We start from the raw sequence: 6587 nt of genomic DNA, 5'->3' as shown, positions 1-6587 counted from the left end.
TCCTCTATACTCCCCAGTACTCCTCTATACTCCCCAGTACTCCTCTATACTCCCCAGTACTCCTCTATACTCCCAGTACTCCTCTATACTCCCCAGTACTCCTCTGCTCTCCAGTACTCTTTATTCCCCAGTACTCCTCACTACTCTCCAGCACTCCTCTATACTCTCCATTAATCCTCAGTAATCCCCAGTACTCCTCACTACTCCCCATTAATCCTCACTACTCCCCAGTACTCCTCACTACTCTCCAGTACTCCTCACTACTCCCCAGTACTCCTCTATACTCTCCAGTACTCCTCTGTATTCCCCAGTACTCCTCACTACTCCCCAGTCCTCCTCTATACTCCCCAGTACTCCTCACTACTCTCCAGTACTTTTAATTTTACTTAGGCCGGTTTATAGCAGTTTCCGTTTTCGGTTATTACCGGTCAATGACCGGAAAAAAATGAGGAGGACCGACAATTCTATATGTCCCAGGTCAGAATGACCAGTGGCGACTGGTCATTAGGGGCAAGTCGCTACTCTCACAAGAAAAAAAGAAAAGAAAATGAAAAAAAATGAAATATATAAAAAATAGAATATATTTTTTTATACATATATATATTTTTAAAAAATAATCTCCCCAGAGGGTACTATAAAATAAATTTGGCGCTTTTATTTAATTTTTAGTCGACCCTGGCTTGCTTCTTCCGGCTGAGTTCGTCTGGAGGGGCAAGAGGGGCTCTAGCCCCACCAGCCCAATGCAATGTGTATTGGACTTGAAACATTGAAATGCGCATGCTCAGAGTGTTTCTCTGTTGAAGTGGACGGAGATTATTTTACTTAGTGGTGGGGCTAGCCCAATATGTCCATGGTGTGGACTTGGGACCGTTAAATATCCCAGGATGCATTTCGCATTTCGCATTCCTGTTTTAAAATATCAGTGTGTAAGCTATAAAATAGGCTATATAGGAACATTTTAAAAGTATAACAAAGATGGAGGCCTATTCAACATATTTGCTCATATTATTTTAAAATGAAAGAGGGGTTTTGTTTTAGATAATTTGTTTATTGTATAAGTCGCTGATGGAGGAAACCCATCGCAACGGAAATCCCGTCCAGTGTGTGTGTGTGTGTGTGTGTGTGTGTGTGTGTGTGTGTGTGTGTGTGTGTGTGTGTGTGTGTGTGTGTGTGTGTGTGTGTGTGTGTGTGTGTGTGTGTGTGTGCGTGTGTGTGTGTGCGTGTGTGCGTTTCTATTCTATTCTATTCTATTCTATACAGTGTTACCCTTTAGGTTTCATTTGATAAAAACGTGTTAGCCCTTATGTTTTTTTCCCATGATGACTGATGAAAAACAACAGTGTTACCCCATATATTTTATTTGAAAAAGACAGCAGTGTTTCCCCTTATGTTTTTTTTCATGACGACCAATAAAAAACAACAGTGTTACCCCTTATGTTTTTTTTTCATGACGACCAATAAAAAACAAAAGTGTTACCCCTTATGTTTTTTTTCACGACGACCAATAAAAAACGACACTGTTACCCCTTATGTTTTTTTTCATGTTGACCAATAAAAAACGACAGTGTCACCCCTCATGTTTCATTAGATAAAGAACAACAGTTTTACCCTTTACGTATCTTTTGATAAAAACGACAGTGTTACCCCTTATGTTTTTTTCCCATGACGACTGATGAAAAACAGCAGTGTTACCCCTTATATTTTACAATTTTCTTTATTTTTCAAATATGTTTTTTGCCATGACGACCAATAAAAAACGACAGTGTCACCCCTCATGTTTCATTTGATAAAAACGACAGTGTTCCCCCTATGTTTTAATTGATAAATATCAACAGTGTTACCCCTTATGTTTTTTTTCATGACGACCAATAAAAAATGACAGTGTTACCCCTTGTGTTTTTTTTCATGACGGCCAAAGAAAAACAACAGTGTTACCCCTATGTTTTATTTGATAAATATCGACAGTGTTACCCCTTATATTTATTTCATGACGGCCGATAAAAAACGACAGAGTTACCCCTCATGTTTTTTCCATGTTGACGAATAAAAAACAACCTAACCTCATCACAATGGTTATACTTGACTTTATAATTCGCATGAAATAGAAACAAGAGACTTCCAGCAGAGGACATCAACCGGACTTTAACCCCGGTTTCCAGGGGGTTAGCTCACAGCTCTCTCCACTTCCCACTGAGATTTGTAATTGAATTAAGTCTGAGGTTATACTGTATATGGCAGTGCATTACGTTTAAAATTAAAGATATTGTGTTTTCCTCAGAAATTGAGCCGCGGTCTCCAGTGGGTTAGGCAGAGTGCACACCACTGCACCACTGAGGCGATGAAAATACACAATAATCAATAATCAATAAAGAGGATATGCATGACGTTAAAATGTATGTGTGTATTTCTATAATTTCCCTTTTGTTTTTTTTCATGACGACCAATAAAAAACAACAGTGTTACCCCTTATATTTTATTTGACAAAGACGACAGTGTTACCCTTTATGTTTTTTTTTCATGACGAACAATAAAAAACAACAGTGTTACCCCTTATGTTTTTTTTCATGACGACCAGGGCTGTAGTGGTCAAATTAGAGGTGGGTAAACTATGAATTTTTTGATCAGACCGACCTCGACACAACGCAACGCAACGCAAAGTGTTGCGACTCTGTAAGGCTAGCCTGGCTATATTCCATTATGTTATCAATTAAAGTCATATTAAATCAATCAATGATAGTCAATGAATGTGTTTGTAGTTTATTCAAGTTATTCAAATTTCAACAGTAAAGAAAAGTATGTGTAGATTAAGAACTATCTATCTATGGCATGCGTGTATGTGTGTGTATTAGTATGCATGCTTTTCACAGTAGTACCCAGAGGGCCTCCTTGTCCTCCACGTCAGGTCCTGCCTTGCAGGGGCGTGTTCTGGAGTTCATGGCTCCCCTGTGCTTCACCAGCCAGGACTTCACATACGTGTTGGATTGAACTTTGTGGTGGCTGAGTGGTGGGCCATTCAGTTGAATAAACATCAAGGACGACACTGTGACCAAGTGCAGACGGCACACTAATGATGTTCATTTGGCTGAACCCCCTCTCACACTCAGCAGTGCTAACTGGAATGAGATGGTCGATATTCAGGAGTGGTGCAAGGTTTTCTGGAATGATGCTTGAGTTATCCTTAAAATCCCTATAGCCTTCAAGAATTTTTCTGTCATCAAGTCTGAACCTTTGGGCAAGTTGTTTCAACTTGGAATCCCCATACTGCTCCTCTAGGGAACAGGCCAGTTTGCTGGGAAAATAAATTTAAAGAAAATAAATAATAAAATAAAAATATTTATAATATATAAAATACAAATATTTATAAATATTTATATTTTTATTGGTTTAACCGCCAACCGCCCGAATTTAATTAAAATATATTTTTTTATCGCGTCATCCGCCCGATCCACGGTTCAGCTGCTGAGTCCACGGCTGCAACCGCCAACCTCACATCTCCAAATTGAGGCTTTAACATAGCGACCAAGCTATAGCGAAGTTGATACGCCGAAACCGGAGTTTAATATGGATAGTAAAACTCTGACTGACTTTCACTCATTTTGACGTGGGCAGTACACGGATAGCATGACTACGCATTGGCCAATCTGAATGCTCGTAGTCACTTAATAGTTCGTCAAGTAAAATTGATTTATAAATCACAAAAACAACTCATGTGAATTGATCATCTTCAGTCTTACTTTGTACTTGAGGCCTTTTTCGGGCATCTGTTGGAGTGGGAGCACTCGAAGGTCTCTTCAAAAATCGCCTGATATCCATGGCTAATTATTGACAGGTAGGCAGGCATGATAATCCACAACGCGCAGGGCCATGTGTTTACATACTTCCTGTTTACATATTTTCCTGGATCCTGATTGGTGTCGCTGCCGCAGCCGCAAGGCACTGATTGTAGGGTCACAGACCATAATATCATAGGCCTACAGCGCAGATGAAAATGATTCAGATTACAGCGTTTATTTGTTCAACAATATGAAACCTTGTCTTAGGTGTTTTAAAATGTTGCTGAATTTATTTCCGATTATTCCAACGGCAGAATACAAGGCACAGGGAACTTTGAGGTGCGTAAACGCTATTTAGAGGTGCGTAAACGCTATTTCCTCAATTCCAGAGGTGCGTAAACGGCGTTTACGTGCGTTTACCCTCCACTACAGCCCTGATGACGACCAATAAAAAACTACAGTGTTACCCCTTATTTTCTTTTTCATGACGACCAATAAAAAACGACAGTGTTACCCCTTATGTTTTCTTCATGACGACCAATAAAAAACAACAGTGTTACCCCTTGTGTTTTTTTTCATGACGACCAATAAAAAACAACAGTGGTACCCCTGTCGACGTTTTTGCGGGGATCCGAAACTGAGCTGTTTAGAGTATTAACCTCCGAACTTATCGATGCACCATCAAGACACAGAAAAAAGTCATCACAATGGTTATACTTGACTTTATAATTCGCATGAAATAGAAATAAGTGTCTTCCAACAGAGTGCCTCAACCGGACTTGAACCACGGTCTCCAGGGGGTTAGCTCACAGCTCTCTCCACTTCCCACTGAGATTTGTAATTGAATTAAGTCTGAGGTTATACTGTATATGGCAGTGCATTACGTTTAAAATTAAAGATATTGTGTTTTCCTCAGAAATTGAGCCGCGGTCTCCAGTGGGTTAGGCAGAATGCACTCCACTGCACCACTGAGGCGAGGCGATGACAATACACAATAATCAATCATCAATAAAGAAGATATACATGACATTAAAATGTATGTGTGTACTTCTATTATTTCCCAAGGACACATTATTTATTTATTTCAAATATGTTTTTTTTCATGACGACCAATAAAAAACGACACTGTTACCCATTATGTTTTTTTCATGACGACCAATAAAAAACGACACTGTTATCCCTTATGTTTTTTTTCATGACGACCAATAAAAAACAACAGTGTCATAGATCGCTAACTAGCCGAGAGTTGTAAGCACTTTCCACCCTTTTCAGTGGAGGAATTGGACTCCCCAAGCAATGTTATACTTAAAAGGAGCAAGTAAGTTACATATTAATTTAGTCTTCCGGCCTGTAGCATATAAACAAAATGAAGCAACTGTCCCATATTTCTAACTGCATTTCAAGTAGACATTGAGACTCACAAAAAATGGACGCTATAGGACAGTGATCATGATTTGTCTCAATATCAGAATAACAACAATGGGTCAAATAGCAATGGCTGGTGGAATGGCCATGAAGTAGGTCTGTATATGCAGTGTAAGCTTGTCCAGGCCCTGCAAGTCAGGATGTAGGCTATGAATCTGAATGAAAAGCAGGTAAATAGGTAGTGGCCATCCCCAAAATGCACCAGAATACAGGAAATCACATCTATTAAATTCCAAAAAAATTATTGGGGGGGGGGGGTGGGAGAACCTCAGACCCCCTGTCTGTTACTGTGCCCCACCAACATGTTTGATCAAATAATTCTCTGCACAATTTGAATTGTGTTTAAATATGCTACATTTGTTTAGCCAATTCATGTTAAACAATGAGGGTTTTGATTGTCGGGTCGTGCCTTTGATCGAGCGTTTGTGTTTTTTTTGTTTTTGTTATCATTGCTTTATTGGCCTAATTTGAGGAGAAATCTATGCCATAAACAGACATTTTATAGGCCTTTATTACACGGGTCTTCTCAATGCCGTGGAACGCTCCGTTCACTTGCATGGGTAGTAGTCCGGTAACTTGTCAACCCCAGCATCTTCGGTTGCTAAGCGACGTCAACGTCTTAAAGCAGACTATTTCACTGCTGATCAACACTACGAATGCTGGTAACGAATAAATTGTAAAAAGACACACCCTGTGAAGTTATTTTCCAAATAAGATTTGAAAAGCTTTGGAAGTTTATTTACAACACTATTTACATGGTTTCGGAGTAGTACACTGTCATTTTAATACAGTTCAGCGAGAAAGGCGACGAAGAATAAGAAGGGGGCGTTCCAGTCTGCGTAAACGGGAACCCCCACCACACGAGAACGCCCATTTGCGTCTGCAGTGGGATGATATTGAGATCTACGGGGAGACGGAGAGGGGAGGGAGGGGAGATCTACCGGGAGACGGAGGGGGGAGGGACGGGAGATCTACCGGGAGACGGAGGGGGGAGGGAGGGGAGATCTACCGGGAGACGGAGAGGAGAGGGAGGGGAGATCTACGGGGAGACGGAGGGGGGAGGGAGGGGAGATCTACGGGGAGACGGAGAGGAGAGGGAGGGGAGATCTACGGGGAGACGGAGGGGGGAGGGAGGGGAGATCTACCGGGAGACGGAGAGGAGAGGGAGGGGAGATCTACGGGGAGACGGAGGGGGGAGGGAGGGGAGATCTACGGGGAGACGGAGGGGGGAGGGAGGGGAGATCTACCGGGAGACGGAGAGGAGAGGGAGGGGAGATCTACGGGGAGACGGAGAGGAGAGGGAGGGGAGATCTACCGGGAGACGGAGAGGAGAGGGAGGGGAGATCTACGGGGAGACGGAGGGGGGAGGGAGGGGAGATCTACTGGGAG

This window comes from Gadus chalcogrammus, chromosome 12 (genome assembly GCF_026213295.1).
Source record: "Gadus chalcogrammus isolate NIFS_2021 chromosome 12, NIFS_Gcha_1.0, whole genome shotgun sequence".
NCBI lineage: Eukaryota > Metazoa > Chordata > Actinopteri > Gadiformes > Gadidae > Gadus > Gadus chalcogrammus.
Note: the sequence above shows the minus strand (reverse complement) of the source record.